We start from the raw sequence: 19792 nt of genomic DNA, 5'->3' as shown, positions 1-19792 counted from the left end.
GTTTGTTGTTTAATTATTTATAATCGTGTAGTTACATTTAAGTCGTTTAATGACACTATAAATAAACGGTGGAAAAAAGATGTTCTTATAGTGGTAAATTTATTGAAATGAATGATAAAATATTTAGACTTCTATTCTGTGTATTTTATATGGCACAGTCCTGAGTTTTAAAATTATTTATTTTGTACAAAAATTTTTTAAATAATTTAAACTTCTGAAACCCTCTTTATAATTGTTATGTAAAGACTTTTTTTATTTTTTTTAAGTCCGATAAATATAAAACTTAATGGATTTACGGATGGTACGTTGACATGAAACGTTTCGGAAAATTTCGTATTTTGATGTGTATAAATGATTTAAAAGTTTTAATCTAAAAAAAAGCCTTAAAAATTATTTACATTTTTTATAAGTATTTCATCCCTGAAAATTTCCCATAAATTTTAATAACCATATACTACACATACACACTTAAAATTCATTTAAAATAATTGTGTACATTTAACGATAATTTTCCTTGCGATAAATGTTATTTATAGTTTATTTTGTTGTTGTAGCCCTTTAATAGTATGTGTCGTAAAATTTCATTAGTACCATAAAGCAAAGTGAACTTTAACTATTCACTTAAATGTTTCAAACTGTTTTCTATTCTTCCAAAAAAAGGAAAATCATTTAAAAAAATATATTTTCAAATAGTAAATTAATTTTATCGTTTGGTAATTTTTCATAAAAAAATTATTAAAATTATTATTTCTTAAATGGAATAATAAGTTTTATTCAACTTGTGAACATGAAAAGCATAATCCGTAACTTCATAAATTCGATTAAATTAAATTACTTATAATAAATATTAAAAATTAAAAATACACGAAAGCCGAAAAAAAATGGCTGACAAATATTGCTGTTTAATATAGGATAATTTAATAGCGTGCGGGTAACAATTTTGTATATATATTTTATTTAAATTTCTTAAATCTATTATATATATATAATAGAGGTACGACAATAAAGTAATGAGACGGATTTTTCTTGCAAGATGAGGCAACCCTGCAGCTTGCGTAGGCACACCATCTTTGACCTTGGTTTATAAGCTACTTATAGTACAAGCGGCACATTGATGCAACTTCTCAGTCGTGAGTTGTGCTGTAATAAGTGAACACGTGTTTGTGTCTCTCGTCACAGAAATGAAACCGCAAAATATTGCACAACGGTATGCCATTTCTTTTTGCGTTAAATCGGATGAAAACTCGACGACAACTTATGGTAAGCTTCAGAAGGAATTTGGAGAGGAGGTTACGTCAAGAGCTCAAGTTTTTCGGTGGCATAAAATTTTTAGTGAAGGCAGAACGAATGTTGAAGATGAAAACCCCAGTGGACGACCATCAACCTCACGGACAGATGTCAACTTGACCAGGGTGCGTGAAATCGTACGATCTGATCGAAGATTATCCGTGAAAATGATTGCAGAAGAACTCAACATCAATCGAGAAACGGTTCGTCTAATATTAACTGAAGATCTTGGTACGAGAAAGATTTGTGCAAAAATGGTCCCCAAAAATCTCACACAACAACAGCGAGAAACACGGGAAAATGTGGCAGCCGATCTGTTAGAACAAACGGAAATCAATCCAGATTTGTTGAGCCGTGTTATCACTGGTGATGAAGGTTGGTTTTTTCAATACGATCCAGAGACAAAACGCCAAAGTTCGCAATGGTGATCAAAGGGATCACCCAGACCAAAAAAAGCTCGCATGTCTAAGTCAAAAGTGAAATGTACGCTTGTGTGCTTCATCGATTCCAAGGGAATTGTTCATAAAGAGTGGGAGCCTCCTGGACAAACAGTTAACCAATATTTCTACAAAGAAATTTTAGAAAGACTTCCTAAACGAGTTCTTCGTGTCCGTGCCAACATTGCTGATAATTTGATTCTGCATCACGATAATGCACCGTTCCATACTGCTCTGTTAGTACAGCAATTTTTAACCTCAAAACAAATTTCAGTACTACCACAGCCTTCACCAGATATCGCTCCGTGCGACTTTTTTCTATTTCCAAGAGTCAAAATGGCGGTCAAGGGACACTATTTTCAAACAACACAAGATGTCCAAAAAGCTGTGACGAGGGTCCTGGAGGATATTACAGAAGATGAGTTCCAGAAATGTTACCATCAATGGCAGAAGCGCTGGAATAAGTGTGTGCAATCAGAGGGGAACTACTTTGAAGAAGACAACACTAAACATGACTAAAACGGTAAGCAACATATTTTTTCACATCAGTCTCATTACTTTATTGTCGCACCTCGTATATATATAAATGTTCGTTTGTTCAAAATCTTAAATCTCCAAAAGTTCTTCATCGATTGCTTTGAAATTTTGGCACAACGTTGCATTCGAATACGCGCGTGTTTTTATATACCTACTTTTAATCTTCCTAAGGTATCACACACCTGTGACAGGTAAAAACATGCTTATTTTGAAAAACAGCACTATCGACGTAAAAGCAACACACTAATTATTTTACGATTCCACTTCAATGTTTCCTATATATGTGTCCGCTATAGACTGAAAAACTACTGGAACAATTTACGCGCGGGGAAAGAGATAAAGGGAAAAATCGAAAACGGTAAAAGGGAAAGGACAAAAATGGGAAAGGGAAAATGGAAATAAGGGAACATAGAGGGGGAAATTGAGGGGAATGGGAAATGGGGGATGGAAAGTGGGGAAATGGTAGAAAAGGAATATTGTAAAGTAAAAATGAGAAAAAGGAAAATGGAAGAAGGAAATGGGGAAAAGGGAAAGGTAAAATTTTGTGATGTTCTGTAATGTTCATTTTCTTAATATTTAATCAAACTTTCAATTGTGTTCATTTAATATATATATATATATTAAATGTATGTTATATATATATATATTTATTTATGTATAGCCTATGACACTTCCGGTAACGTAAGGATTCCAACGTGTGGTTATACATCTAAATCGGTTCAGCCGTTGAGCTTCTGCGGTGAAACAAACGTATACACGTACATATATAAACAATAAAAATTGCACTCCTTTTTGGATAGTCGTATAAAAACACTAGTTACATGAATAAAATTGATCATTTGATCTATCAAATGATAGATTTGAAAAAATCTATCAGATGAAGGAGTTGTTTTTGAAAAACTCGCATCTCAACGCTTCAGTCTGAACGATTCGGCATTCTAAAAAGAATGGAACTATTAGTTAAGATTTAGCAATGAAGAATAGGTTTACATGATCGAACATACTGCTCGTCAAAATACCAAAGATTTATTTTTTTAAATCATTATAAACAATAAATAACAGTAATAATAATTATAAAATAAATTAATAAATTTTACTATTGTAATTCATTCAATCTATATAATAGGAGATCTTGAACACAAATATTTTCGATACAAATAAATCGATGTTGAAAATACTATCCACTATCTATTTAGAATCGTACATATGTTGTTTTTTTTTTGGCCTTGTAGTTACAATAAATATACATAATTATATAGCATATGACACTCTCCGTACCGTATGATTACTACGCGGAATCATACATCAAAATCGGTTCTGCTGTTGAGCTGCTACGGTGGAACAATCAAGTCGTGTAAAAAAAAATTACGCAAAATTTTTGCTGAGTTATTAAATTTATTATCTATTTAATATTTAGTTTAATTTTTTTAATCAACATTTTAAAACTAAGAAATTTATTTGAAGTATTTTTTTATAAATTTTATTACAGTTTTTTACTCATGAAGTAATTGGTTGAGAGCTGATATGGATTTAAATGATATTATTTTGGAAATTTCAGTACCATAATTGGTCTAATAGTTTTTTATTACTTTTCTGGCATCATAGCTCTAGAGCTATGCTTCAAGAAAGAAAGTTTGGTAATCAGTCAAAAAATGTGGTATTTTGAATTTATCGACATTTCATGACCCACGAACCCTCCAAAAAAAAAAAAACTAATAGTAATGTTCGTTCGTAAGTATGTACATGTGCTGGCGTTTTTTAAGCTTAAAAATATTTGACTGGATAAACAGATTTTGATGAAATTTTGTACAGAAACACTTGTATATGCGGCAATTTTTTGGAAAAATCTTGAGGTCAATATCTCGTGGAGGTTAAGGTAATTAGTTTTTTGGGATCAATTTTCTCAAAATTTTGCAAAATAAATTCCACTTTAAAATCTGTTATCTTATAATTTTTTTGTTAAAGAGTAACAGAGAAACTGCGTCTTCTTGTCTGATGCCTATTTTTATTTCAATTGGTTTAACCTTTTTATATAGATATATTTTTCTTTAATAAATTAAGTTTTCTTAATGTTTCCATAACATGTCCTGATTACTAATCCATTTTTATTATCGGAAATATATTCTGTTTTTTTCAAATGGAATCAAATTTTCCTACTGTTTCTTTGTGAAGTTGTAATCTCATTTAGTGCTTTTTTAAATCTAGATAACTAAATCATCTGCTAAAGCTTGACAGATTATGTAGATTCTTTAGTTCTTCGAGGTTTTATATATTTATTGACAGTTGGCTCCTCTTCAAGTTTTTTTCAATATTCCAATAACTTTGTTTATAGCACTATCGAAAAGGATTAGAGATGGGACATCCTCCTTCTCTAACTCCAGTAAAAACTTTGAAAGGTTTCTCAAAATTTAACTTTAGAAGTTATATTTTTTAGTATTTTTTCCCTTTTTTTATTACCATTATAATGATTTATCTATTATTAAAATAAGGAGAATGAAAGTTTTGTATCTGATATAAGTCAAATCTCCCTACTCTTAATAGAGTTTGGACGTAATCGTAGTTGGATGGAAAACAATGTAGTTAGATAATACCGGTAGGAAGTAATGCTTTGTTCAAGCTTACAATTTTGTGCGACTGCTGATCAGTTAGTGTTGTTGTTCCTAAATAGAAAGATTATTCGTATGATCTTAATTTATGAGAAGTAATTCTATTTATTTATCGTTCGCTTTGGTTATCATATCAATTACATCTTTTATATTTATTAAGATATTATATCTTAAGACAAAGTATTTTAACAAAGAATTAATTTTAAATTAATTTTTATCGAATTTTTTCCTAGTTTATTAAAATATTATAGAATTTTATTTTATTATATTTAATTTGATAAGAAAATTTTTAAGATCGTAAGGAAAATAAAAATGTTAAACTTTAGCAAAAGAGAAGCAATTAAACACTTTATTTAAACTTTTAATTAAATTAATACAAATACAAACATCGACTGCTTTGGTCATTTAGCGGAATGGAATTTTGTAGAGTGTGAAAAATCCCATGCCTGACCGGGATTTGAATCCGGGACCTCCGAAGGAAAGACCGGGAAGTTACCATTCCACCACGGAGATCGGTAATAATATACTAATTGAGAAAATGGGTTGAATAATAAAATAAAGAGTGGAAGAAGTGTTAGGAGAAGACCAATTTGGTTTCAGGAAAAGTATAGGGACAAGGGAAGCAATTTTAGGCCTCAGATTAATAGTAGAAGGAAGATTAAAGAAAAACAAACCAACATACTTGGCGTTTATAGACCTAGAAAAGGCTTTCGATAACGTAGACTGGAATAAAATGTTCAGCATTTTAAAAAAATTAGGGTTCAAATACAGAGATAGAAGAACAATTGCTAACATGTACAGGAACCAAACAGCAACAATAAAAATTGAAGAACATAAGAAAGAAGCCCTAATAAGAAAGGGAGTCCGACAAGGATGTTCCCTATCTCCGTTACTTTTTAATCTTTACATGGAACTAGCAGTTAATGATGTTAAAGAACAATTTAGATTCGGAGTAACAGTACAAGGTGAAAAGATAAAGATGCTACGATTTGCTGATGATATAGTAATTCTAGCCGAGAGTAAAAAGGATTTAGAAGAAACAATGAACGGCATAGATGAAGTCCTACGCAAGAACTATCGCATGAAAATAAACAAGAACAAAACAAAAGTAATGAAATGTAGTAGAAATAACAAAGATGGACCGCTGAATGTGAAAATAGGAGGAGAAAAGATTATGGAGGTAGAAGAATTTTATTATTTGGGAAGTAGAATTACTAAAGATGGACGAAGCAGGAGCGATATAAAATGCCGAATAGCACAAGCTAAACGAGCCTTCAGTAAGAAATATAATTTGTTTACATCAAAAATTAATTTAAATGTCAGGAAAAGATTTTTGAAAGTGTATGTTTGGAGTGTCGCTTTATATGGAAGTGAAACTTGGACAATCGGAGTATCTGAGAAGAAAAGATTAGAAGCTTTTGAAATGTGGTGCTATAGGAGAATGTTAAAAATCAGATGGGTGGATAAAGTGACAAATGAAGAGGTATTGCGGCAAATAGATGAAGAAAGAAGCATTTGGAAAAATATAGTTAAAAGAAGAGACAGACTTATAGGCCACATACTAAGGCATCCTGGAATAGTCGCTTTAATATTGGAAGGACAGGTAGAAGGGAAAAATTGTGTAGGGAGGCCACGTTTGGAGTATGTAAAACAAATTGTTGGGGATGTAGGATGTAGAGGGTATACTGAAATGAAACGACTAGCACTAGATAGGGAATCTTGGAGAGCTGCATCAAACCAGTCAAATGACTGAAGACAAAAAAAAAAAAATAAATAAAATAAAATACTTTTTTTTGAATTCATGAAATAAATTAAATAATAATGTGAATTAATTAAACAAAGTTTTATTAATTAAATAAATTAATACTTCTAGAAAAATTGTTTTGAATTCATTGTGAAACTGAATAGAATCAATCATTTCTTGCTAATTATAAAAAAAGTATATGAATTATTTAATTCTATTTAAAAGTACTGTTATTTTTTAAACTTAAATAATATTATACGGTTATCCTAGGTATAAAAACCCTTAACAACTTTCCAATAGTTAAACGTAAAAAAAAAATTAAGTTTATTAAATGCTCTTTTCTCGAAAGTTTATTTTTTGTTTCGAGACCACCACATTCCATCCACCAAACTAGTCAAAACATTTAAATTAAAAGGGTTCGGTTGTAATATCATTTTAAATGCTGATTAAAGAGAAAAATTTTGACGCAAAAAAATTTCGAATTATCTCGTACAAACGTAACCAAAATGGCAGCCGTTTAACCTTTTTTCATAAATAGTTTTAAAAGGAAACTGCAGTACTTCTTCCATGATAGCTAAATAATGAAACGAGGAAAAAGTATAAAATTTAACAAATTTTCCTAAATTAAAATGATTTATTTTAGGTAGATTTCATAAAAAAACCTACCTATTGTAATGGGTACCATGATTCGACTTCCGGAAAATTTCTACATATCTTCCCGTTTTATACCCCCAGACCCCAAAACCACCGTCAGTTCAAAATGTTATACATATATTTTTTTTTTTCACTTTCTTGCGAACACGATAACCGCCGTAATTTTGCGTCAATCACTTTCAAATTGATGCATAAAATGTAACGACCCAAAATCTCGGTCGAGTACGTTAATGGGCAAAATCGGACCATAGGGTTGGAAATGCGGGTGGCTTTTTTGAAAAAAAAAAATATCGCTATAACTTTTTTATCAAGTAAAATATCGAATTCGTTTAAAGTTCCTACTATTCTTTGGATAAGGGCTTAAAAATTACATAAATTAAATTTTTCAATATCATCAACCATTGGCCCAGGTGGTGGAAAAAATGGTGTTTCGAAGAAAAAAAATCATATCTCCCTTAATAGGCAAAGTATTGAATTGGTTTAAAGAGGTGGTTAATCTTTTAAACATTATCTAAAACTTTTGTCTGTAATAATTTTTTATATGACCAACCCTTACAGCAAGGGATGACCAAAATCTTACTGGAATTGTAAGAAGATGAGGCTTGTATGCTAAACATCTGAAACGTTTTTTCACAAGCAACCATTGTCGTATTGAGTAAATTTGAAGTTTTTTTTAACTTTAAGGTAGAAATCATTTTTATCCCCCTATTTAGCACCGGTGGAGTCTAACTCAGCCTTCCGGCGTGCCGAAAGGGTTTTTTTGAAATGAGACCATTACTTCGGGGGAAGGCTACTTTTGAAATTACTGTAGCTTAGAAATTATTAAATGGCCCCTAATTTGGTTGGAGTTACCGTAGGCAAAAATTTTATAAGACAAAATGTTTCCGCCGATCTCCAAGTGGGGAGTGGTAACGTTTCGACCTTTCATCCGAAGAACTAAGGTTCGAATTTCACCGATGCGATAAATTAATCATCCAAGAAAATGTTGTTTCTTTTTTAAAAAATATTATTTTCGAAGATGATCTTTTTAGTAAAACTATTAAAATCAATTAATATTTAATAAAATCTATTTAAAAAAGTAATTCATATTTGAAAAGGTTAAAGATCGCAGTTAATGTGCGCAGTTTTTACAGTTTACATTTTTAATATTATATTATATTATTACACATTATATTATAATTATTTTATAATAATAATAATAATACTTCCCCCTCCCATCAATTGAACCAATCCCAGGAAAGTATGACAACTATCTGTCAGTTTTTAATTTTTTTTTTTTAAATAATGGGCATGTATGTGTAATTATTATTTTATTATTTTACATTTTGATATAATAATCGATGTATTTTTTACTTTACTGTCATCACAGCTCTTAAGTTATACTGTATGAAGAAAAGTACGGTAATCAGTCAAAAAACTGGGTATGGGTCTTTTTGCATTTCTGGACGTTTCATCGCCCAGGAACCCCAAAAAATAAAAAAAGGAAGGGTAACGTACGTACGTACGTATACATTTAAAAACGTTGCTGTGTTTGATAATTAATAATTTTTGACATGGTAAACCGTTTTTAATGAAATTTTATTCAGATTCGTAAATGTGGGAAAATTTGTTGGTAAAATTTTGGGATCAGTATCTCCACTGGGTAAATACTTTTTTTTAGGATAAATTTTATTAAACATTTGCAAACATAACCCCATTTGCTATTATGATCAGTACATCTTACCATTTTGTTTTTAATTGTCCCCAAATTCTCCCCTTCCCAAAAAATTGAAAAAAGCTATTTTTATATTTATTGCAAATATTTTAAGCGAATTTTGTTTTTCTAGCATAGTTTTGCTAAGCATAGTAGTAGTGCAAGTGGCCAAAAATAAAACTTTAAGGATAATATCGGTGGTGAGGAAGCAGATCAATAAATAACCAATCCCAGGAAAGTATGACAACGTTGTCGTCAGTTTTTTAAATATAATTTTTTAAACGGGAATATATGTGTTGAAAAGTAGCTTTTTTATTGTTTTTCATGTTTCTTTTTACTTTAAAACTCTTGTTTCTGCTAAAAACATCACAAAGAAGTAAATAACTTACTTAAACGTTATATATTTCTCTCTCATCACTCACTCTCTCTCTCTCTCTCTCTCTCTCTCACACTCTCTCTCTCGCTCTCTCTCTCTCGCGCTCTCTCTCTCTCTCTCTCTCTCTCTCTCTCTCTCAATCTCTCTCTGTCAGTCACTCTCACTCCCTCTCACTCTCCGCCGCTCACTCGAATTATAAGATTACAAACTTTATCAATAAATATTTAATCTGAATGAACCCTTAAAATTGAAAATTTTAAACTTAACCAAGACTTAATAAAAAATATTTTAAAATATGTACCATATTTAAAACATAAATATACATTATCAAACATTAATTAAATTAAATGATTTTCCGCAAATAGAAAAAATATTTTTAAAAAAAGGCAAATCATGTTAGTAAGTAAATCATATTAAACCGTTTTTCTTTTGTTATTTTTTACGAGTTAATATTTCATTTTGAGTAAAGTTATAGTTATAGCAATTAACTAAACTGCAACAATAGTTTTAAATTAACAAAGTAAAACATTTTTAGTCCATACAAAATTATTTACCGTAAAAAATTGCTTAAAGTTATTTAAATTTGACTGTATTTTAAGTACCTTAACTTTTACAAATTGAATTATTTTTTTTTCTTTTTAAACTGATAAGAAGTACTAAATTTTGTTTTTTTTATTTTTATTTTAACGTAATCTTTTTTCGTTGTTTGTTAATAATTGTATCAACGATAAAAGTCATTAGTGATTTATAATAAACTAAGTGTTTATAAGTAATTAGGAAATAAACACAAACACTGGATAAAAAATATCCAATATTAACAGTGATAACATCACCATTAGAATATTTTTACTACGCACACAATGCAATCTCACGTAACCAAAACCACTAAATTTTGATCTATAGCTCATATCTTTTGATCTATAGCTTCAGATTATAATCCTTCAGATCTGAACTCAGGTTCAATTGACGACCCGAACATTGGAAAAATCTAGAAGAAAGTGGTTTTCGGACCATTTTACATTGTACAACACCTCTCAGTTCTGCTGAGAAAAGTCAAATAGGTGGGCGTGGGTTAGTCTTTTGTGTCCAATCCCCAGCTGCGTTAGAATGACTTTGGTCTCTTTTGTTGTTTGGAATACAATTTTTCTCGAAGACGTTCTCCCGGATGCCATGTAATGTAAGGCCGTGGAAAGCCTCAGCATCTCAACCCCGTAGGGGGGACGTTCCGGTCGGCCACCCTCCCCCCCGTTCATGGCCCTTTTGAGAGGGAAGACTCAGCAGCCAGAACTTATTCCATTGAGTATCTAGTTTGACACGAAACTCCCTTCGTGAAGTCACACCCACACGTTAATTTCAATCGGAGGCCATTTTTGCAGCTCTCTTAGCAGCCTCATCGGCTCATTCGTTCCCGAGGATGCCGCAATGATCCGGGACCTATACGAATACCACTGTCTTCTTTACTCTTGAGAAGGTGTCATAGATATTTTGAATGATTGGGCTTAGATCGCTTACAATTCAAGTTCTCACGTACTCTCCTAAAGTCAGTTATTATCAGGAAGGTGTCAGTGCAAGCCTCAATAACTCTCAAAGCAGAGTAAATTGCGAAAGCCTCGCAAAAGAACGCAAAAGAGTAAGCACTAAGCTTATAGTGTCCCATGAAGAAACTTTCAGGAAATGGGTGATAATCTGAAATTACTGGTGATAATAATGAAAAAAATATATATAAACATAGGTCCTGGAAACGCCTTTTTTCGAGTTGCTGAAGTTTTAATTTTTGGGAAGAGCCAAAAGTCGCATGGTGCTAAATCCGGTGAGTATGGCGGATGTGGGCAGACAGGATCACTTTTTTCGACCAAAAACTCGCGAATGAGAAGTGAGGTGTGACATGGCGCGTTGTCGTGATGAAGAAGGAAGCCATTGGTCCATTTTTCTGGTCGCTTTCTTCGTACGTCGTTTCGCAAACGTTGCAGTACGCCCTTATAAAATTCAGAGTTTACAGTTGTTCCCCTTGGAACGAACTCTGATCGCACTATGCCCTCACTATCGAAAAAAACAACGAGCATGACCTTGATGTTGGATTTTGACTAACGTGCCTTTTTAGGACGAGGAGATGAACTGGTTTTCCATTGGGAACTCTGAATTTTGGTCTCAGGGTCATAGCCATAGACCCAAATTTCATGCATTCATGGCCAAATTTTGGCCATGAAGTCCGGATCTGCATGAAGACGACCCTTCAACTCCGTGCAAATTGACACACGAATTTCCTTCTGTTCATCACTCAAAAGTCTGGGAAGAAATTTTGCACTCGCTCGTCTCATTTGCAATTCATTAGTTAAAATGCTTTGAACGGATCCGTACGAGATGTTAAGGTCTTCCGATAGCTCTCGAATAGTCATTCGCCTGTTTGAACGAACCATTGTTTCCACTTTTTGCACATTTTCAACTGTTTTTGAGGTTACTGGACGTCCCGCACGCTGCTCGTCTTCAACAGACTCATTTCCGTTTTTAAATCGGTCATAGCACTTGTACACTTTCTTAAAGTTACCACATTATCGCCGTTTCTACACCGATTCTAACATTTCGTGAGCTTCTTTGGCACTCTTTTGCAACTTAAAACAAAACTTAATGTTAATGCGTTGTTCAAAATCCATGTTGCGCGACAGACACGATAAACACAACCTCACTCTAGCGGCTCTGGCAGCTGACTGGTAAGCTCGAACGTGTTACAACTTGTCCCTACCTTTCTCAGTTGATCACGCCATTGGACCAATCACAGTATATGGATGTAGCGTCGGCAGTTGCCGCTACAAAAATTCATTCACCGTATTTTTTTATCACAAATCGTAAAATTCCCTAGAATTATTATTAATTATTCCCTAGAATAGTTCGCATGTTATCCCCTAATTAAAACTTATGACGTAATGCCACATAACAGATACTATCCATAAGGATGAGGTGCATTGTTCGGTAAAGTGTTCATCTGTTTGTGTCATCAGATATTCATGAATGAACTTATTGTGCCCTATTCGCAAACGGCAAATAATAACCTCCACTCGACGGTTATTGCTGCATGAGAAGTTTCACAGTGGCACAGTTTTCTTAAGTGGAACTTTATTGTTAATAATAGCATCCCAGTCACTTCGCCACTCATCATGAACTATCCTCTTTAGAAAACAAACAAGATCGTTCGAAGCGACGCAATTAAAGAGGCTGGAAACAAGCCTCCTTTGATCCACTATCAGTATGTTCATTTCCTGAAATTCTAATACGGCTGGAGATCCAACGGAAGCTCACAGTTTTATTACGTCGAAAAAAACAGTTAATAATTTTTTTTTTTTAATCAAACTAATGCGGATGAATTAAAAAAAAACCCGAAAAACATCGATTTTCTCGTCGTATTTCATTAAAAATGAATATATTTCATTAAATTACAGTTCATTAAATCATATTTAATGGAAACACATTTATTTATATTTAATATATTCCATTACTTCCTCGAATTTTCCCCTCGGGAAAGTTGTCTATGTAGTCTTGTAATATTTAATGCAATACGAAAAGAAAATCGATTTGTTTTAATTGATTCACACTACTTCGAATTCAAACGTACGTATTAACGTAATTTATTACAATAAAGAATTAAAGTAAAAAAAAACTAATTTTAAAACCGTGTACAAAGTTTTTTTTCTTTCTTTTTACTTTATAACTTATTTTACACAAATTTAAAATACAATTGAATAGACTAAGCGTTAATAATATTATAGTATTTTTTTCACGTTAATCAAGTTTTAAAACTATTTTACATCTTTAAAATTCTTTGAAAGTATTCAATCTGTAAAGCAATTAAGCTGAGAATTAACATAACTTAACGCTACTTTAGAATTTAACTTAAATTTGAGTCAATTTTAAATGCTTAGTTTTTTGGTAAAAAAAAAATAAATAATTATAAAAGAAAAGAAAACAACATTTCACGTGTATTTATTTGTAGTTACTTTAAATAACTATTACATTATTGTTTTTTATCATTTTATTTATTATATTTTGCAATGTTTTTTTTATAATTTTTTTTTTTTTTTTGTTACGAAAGAGCGGGCTTCAACAGCTATGATCATTAGCCGGGTGGAAATTGTTTGTATATGAAAATATCCCATATCTTCCCCGGGATTCGAACCCTGGACTTCCGCACGAAATGCCGAAATGCTATCTACTCGACTACGGAGATCAGATCTTATAAAATTAATTTATATTTTAATAAATAATAAAGTTTGTTTGATAGCAAAAAGATTATCAAATTTAACGTGGAATTTATTTATGGGCAGGTCTTCTCATTAGAGGCATGGTATATCACCAAAAGACAGAGTCCCGGCTGCCTAGGGGGAACATTAGTTCTCAGTGCCAGATAAAGGCGAAGGCACCCCTGGAGCTGTGTTAAGGCTTATTTGTGTGTCCCGCTTCCGGGGGAAAGGATAATAAATGATGTTCTCAACAAAAAAAAAAAAAAAAAAAAAAAAAAACATAAAACCAATAAATAAATAAAATAATATTAAAGAAAAACTTTACGTAAAGATTTACAAATGAAATCCGATATCCTATCTTTGACATGATTACAACACTTGTACATTCCCGTTTAATAACTACTCTAGCCGTATTCGCTGGTAAAGTAAAATCATGCAAATAAAATGTTTACTTAAGTTAATCATTCTCCTAAAATTAAAATATCTACAATACATTTTGGGTTATTTGGACAAGTAGTAAAAATTAAAAGAAAAAAACTTAAGTGTGATTTATTCCTTTAATTTTTTTTCAAATAAATTGAAAACTATTTCATCTCAACTATTTTTTCATTAAGAAAGAATGAGATAATTTTAATTCGGTAAATAGAAAAAATTGATTTTTTTACGTTGTGGTTTTTTATTTGTCCTTGATTAACTCTATGATAAAATCTAATTTATTTTCTCATTATCTTCAAATATCTTATTAAAAAAATTCAATCATCCTCTACCAATACATTAGAACGAAAATTTAAGATTAATTGAAATATTTTACAAATTATAGAAAATCTTCTTTTAATTAAGATGTAGCAACCTTTTCTTTTAATTTGGCGCCGTTTTCAAAATTCAAAATTTAAAGAAGAATTTAAAAAATGTATTTTTATTTTCTTATACGCTCTTTTTCTTAATTGTGTTACATTTTTTATAATTTTATTCGTAAGATTTTTTAAAATTTATTCAGAAGAATTAAATTTTTTAAATGTTTTATACTTTATCCTAATTTTTTGTTATAAAAATAGTTTTTCGGCCTATCTCCGCGGCGGAGTGGTATCATCTCGGCCTTTCCTCCAAAAATACCGGGTTTGAATTCCCGACAAGCACAGCATTTTTCATACACTACAAAATATTCATTTTTATATTCTCATGTACAAGCTTCTGATATGAATTAATTTAACAAGCGTAATAAAAATTAAAAAATAAATTTGTAAATAATTTTCTACGATTAAAAAAAAATATTTTTTTTGTAAATTGTTTTTAAATTGAATTTTTTTTTAAATTTCCTAATTTTTAGCATAGAAAGTGCAACTGTTGTAAATTAAGTATACGTATAAAATAAATAAAAATAAAAATCAGTTTTGTTCGATTAGAATAACCTTTTAAAGGTACAAGTAAAGAATAACCTTTGAAACAAAATTATTTTTATTTATTTGTTTGCTTTGTTTATTTATTTTATTTTGAAATGATTACCACTCATAATTTCGAGTAATAATTCTTATAAATTAGATTTCATACTTTTGATAAACTAATGTAAGAAATTACGTTATCTATGTATCTATGTATATGAATGCTAGTAGTACCTGTATCTATAAACCAAATTGTTCTGACACATTCATCAACGCCCAGGTTAAACCACCGAATATATATTTATGAAAATTTATATATATGTTTTTCATACAGTGTAAATGCACAGTAAGAAACAATGTTTTGAAATTCCGAGTTTAAAGAATTAAATTGGAATAAAATTTAAATTTACTAAGTTTTTAATTTCTTACTAAATGATGAAATCAACTTGATTTTTGTTATGTGTAATCTTCATATGAATATTTAAAAAACTAATTTTTAGGTTTTTTGAAATTCCGAATTTAAATGGTTAAAATGGATTTTGAATTTTCGTTGAAACCCGGCTATTTTTTTTTTCAGTAAAAAATTAAGATATTAACTTGATTTGTGTGTGTGTGTGCGTGTGTGCGCGCGCGTGTGTGATCTTCATATAAATATTGAAAAACTCTAAAAGAATTTAGAAAATTTCTACATTTTTAAATTCGTGTTTAATGGTACAAAAATTTACCATAATATGGTACATTACATATAATAATGGTACAAAAATATGGTGTTTAATATGGTACAAGGTTCAAAATACGGAACCTTTTTTATGAAACCCGGACAGTTTTTTTTAATTTCTCAGTCACAAATGAATATATAAACTTGATTTTTGGTTTGTGTAATTTTCATGTAAATATCTTAAAACCAATTTCTAAATTTTTCGAAATTTGACCTTGAAAAGGGTGAATTGAAATAAAAAATATTTGAACGTTTGGAAATTTCCCCCGTTTCAGACTATACCATACAAAATATTCACTCGATTTTGGTTTGCAAGTACTCTTCAGGTAAATATGTAAATACTAATTTTGGGTTTTTGAATTTCAATTTTTTTAAGGGGGTGACGGTGTACGGCGCGGCGGCTCAACCAACACAATCATTACCTCTATTAATGTAAGTGCAACGCGATTGGTTGCAACTGCCTCCAATTACTTCACTAAAGAACATAAAATAAAAAAAAAATTGAAATTTAAAAAAAAGAGAAACAAATTGCCATCTGCTACTGGTATTTGTCAAGTAACTCTAAGAATCGGCGAAATACACTTTTACCCGTACGAAGAACGGGTAACCAGCTGTAAATAATATTTTTAAGATGGAGGCAGGCTATTTTGAAACCCTCACGCTTCAGATCACCCAAAATTTCGAGTCCTATATTGACCAAACCTTTGCTCTAAAGAAATTACAATACAATATTTTTTTATAAATTGAAAAGGTTTTAATTTTTATTTATCATTATTATTCTCTCAAGTTTATTGAACACAGCAAGATCTAGGAGGTAGAGTTTTCTGGGTAGACAAGAAGGGTGAGTGAAGCGAGCCCTGACTTGTTAAATATCCCGTGGCCGCGACGGGAAATGCAAGTAACCATACAGCGCGGGCGAAGCCAAGACGGGGGAACGCTAGTATATATATATATATATATATATATATATATATGTATATAAAAACAACATGTTCTGAATGACTGATAATAATTAAAATGTTTAATAATTAAATTTTTTTTTTTTTTAATTATTTAATTTTTAAATAATTTTTCGAATTTCTCGATAACAAATGAAGATATCAACTTGATTTTTGGTCTATGTAATCTTCATGTAAATATCTAAAAGCCGATTTCTAGATTTTTTGAAATCCGATTTTGTTAGGACTGAAGAAAAATTAAAAAAAAAAAAAAACATTTCGAACGTAATTGCAAATTTTCCCATTTTGTATTATACTAAACAGGATTTTACTAGATTTGGGCTTGAAAATACACGTCAGATAAATATTTTAAAATTATTTCGGATTTTTAAACTATTTTAAGGGGGTAAAAAAAAATAAATATTTTTTTACGTTTTTACCGTTTTATGATACCGCTATTGAATCAATCTTTATGAGATTTGGTAAACATTATGATGGTAATTTATGTTTGTAATTTTGATTAAGTATTTAAAACGGGAAATGCTAGCATATATATATATATATATATATATATATATTATAACCTAACAATATATATTGGAAATATTACAATCCAAACTTAGAATATAGAATGCATTAAATGGTATCCGATTTACATACCCTTGAAAAGAAAATGAGAAAACAAAATATGTACAAATAACGTAAGTTTTTTCTTCCAACGTTTATCCAATTTTTGTAATGGTTAGCACGATGATTTCTCATTCAATTCATCCTGGATTCCATTCTTTGTTAGATCTGGAATTTTAAATGCCATTTCATTTTTATCCTCCCAACCCCCCCCCCCCCCAAAAAAAAAAAAAAGAAGAAATTTACATATATATATTTTTCAAAATGAATTTGTTTGTACATATATTCGCTTAAAAACTGTGGAGCCGATCTAACAATTCTTTACTTTTATTATATTTATTTTTTATTTAATTTATCAACTTGGGGTAAACTATTCTTGGTACAACTGCGATTTAAAAAAAATAATTATATCACAATCTTATTGTTTAAATTTATATAATGTAAACTTCAGTAGGAAAAGAACTTTTATCAGAATTCCTTATTTAAATTTATATACCAATTATTGTGATTTATGACCGTCTTAGTATTTGTACGAGATTACATAAGTACGACTTAGCCTGTTTTAGCTTGAAAAATGATTTTTTTTTACTAGATACAATTTATATATTAAAAAAAAAAAATTTTTTTTTATTTTTATTTATTTATATACATTTTTATTTATTTGTATGCATTAGCAACTGCAGGATAACCTCTCAGTTATAGTTTCTAAAGATATGGTATTTTTTAACGCATCATAAATTAAATCTGATTAGGATTCGAACCTAGAACTTTACAGATGAAAGGCATAAATTGTAGAAACAGTTATTATCATTATTGCAATTATATACAAAATTAAACTCGTTCCCTTTTTTTTGTTAAACTACTTTTATTTTACACGCTTCCTATAGATTTCGACAACAAAAAATAAGATTTGGACTGATTTTTTTAAGTCTTAAGTGTGTTTTTTCCCTCTTCCACATCAAAGGAAAATTATAAGTTGTATGCAACTTTTATAGAAAAGTTTTTTGAAATTTTTAACGGGGAATTCTTTATCCATTTTACGAGAGTAATTTTTTGTTATTTTCTCACTGTGGATGGATTTTAATTAAAAATATTTCACTGGATTAAAACAGTAGAACAAGTAATATATGAATAAAATTTCGTACGATTTTTTTTAAATTTAATTGAAAGTCTTTCATACGATTTTAAAATTTCCTACCGGAAGGAACACTCATATTTTAGTTTTATAATTTTTTTAATAATATTTACTATTTTAACAATTAAAATGTAGTAAAGTAATAACTATTAATTGTAATAATAATAATTATTATTATTAATAGTAATAATTATTTAAGAAAAAAAATTTAAGAATGTTTTTAAAAATTACTTTAATAATTGTTTCTATTATTTATTACAATTATTATTATTATTAATTAAAGTAATTTTTAAAAAAATTCTTAAATTTTTTTTCTGTTTGCAATAGATTTTTTTTTAATTTTCTAATATTTTGCTTTATTTTTATGTTATACTTATTTATTTACCATTCTCTTTTATTTTTATATTTAATATAAATAATAATAACACAAATATAAAGAACAAATAATACTCGTTAACAGATTTAAAGAACTGACCATGTGACAGACCGATTTGATGCATGAAGTTTAACATAGTCCACGACTATCGGCGCCTGGCATCGTTATGTCTCAGTCCCGGCGTTTAGACGCCCTCCCCACTACCGTACCAATATTATATCTACGTCGGCCCCGTCGGTCGACCGAAGTTACCCCCACCACCGTTGACCTGACACCATCGATCGCGCATGTCTTCCCTAATAGCAATCTAACTAAAGGAACGAACGCTACGTATGCATTCGCATCCACCAAACACTCCTCAGAATCCCAGAGTCGAAACGTCTTCTCCGTAAATCGTCATGCTGACCAGATTGCCTAGGTAAATATTCTAGTCGAGCTTAGAAAAACTTCGATCTCACCCGCCCACTCAACACATAAAAACTACCCCGAAAAAAATGATGCATTATACAAATTCGCCACCTTTACCAATAATATAGGATTTTCTTTAAAAAAAAACATCATCCCTTATCAACCTTTTTTTATTATAGAAAGTGTAATATTCATATATATATATATATATTTATTGCCTTTTCATTTAGAATAATTTCAATCAAGAAATTACTGTGAAAAACGTTCTATTAAAATAAATTCGTAATTAAAAAAGCCATTAAGAAACCATTACCAAGTGATAAAAAGCTTTCTTTTTTTAAATAATATGCACATTTCAATTGTAATAGTCATCATCAGTAGATATAAGATATTAGTTAAAGTTTAAAAAAAAATTAAATAATAGAAAAAATTGAAAACATCATAATTATTAATATTACAAATTATAAAAATAAATTAATTATAAAATAAATTATTATTAATTGGGGAAATTTTTTTTAACAGTCATAACTTACTATTAGTGCTTATTTGAGCTTGCGTATAAAGTATACCGTAACTCTTTAAGTATCTGTTTAAAACACTTAAAGATAAATTATTAAAAATCTTTGGGATTTTTTCGATAAGAGT

The 19792-nt window shown here is 30.0% G+C and overlaps 1 long non-coding RNA gene across 1 annotated transcript in view; it reads right to left on the bottom strand.

The window, feature by feature from the left end:
• Nucleotides 1–18934, bottom strand: part of LOC142332602 (uncharacterized) — a 116935-nt gene extending 98001 nt beyond the window's left edge. The window contains exon 1 of the long non-coding RNA XR_012758350.1: nt 18839–18934. This is a non-coding gene — a long non-coding RNA (uncharacterized LOC142332602). The remainder of the gene's footprint in view (nt 1–18838) is intronic.
• Between the last annotated feature and the right edge of the window lie 858 nt (nt 18935–19792).

This window comes from Lycorma delicatula, chromosome 11, assembly GCF_047948215.1.
Source record: "Lycorma delicatula isolate Av1 chromosome 11, ASM4794821v1, whole genome shotgun sequence".
NCBI lineage: Eukaryota > Metazoa > Arthropoda > Insecta > Hemiptera > Fulgoridae > Lycorma > Lycorma delicatula.
This window is presented reverse-complemented; position numbering and strand designations above follow the sequence as displayed.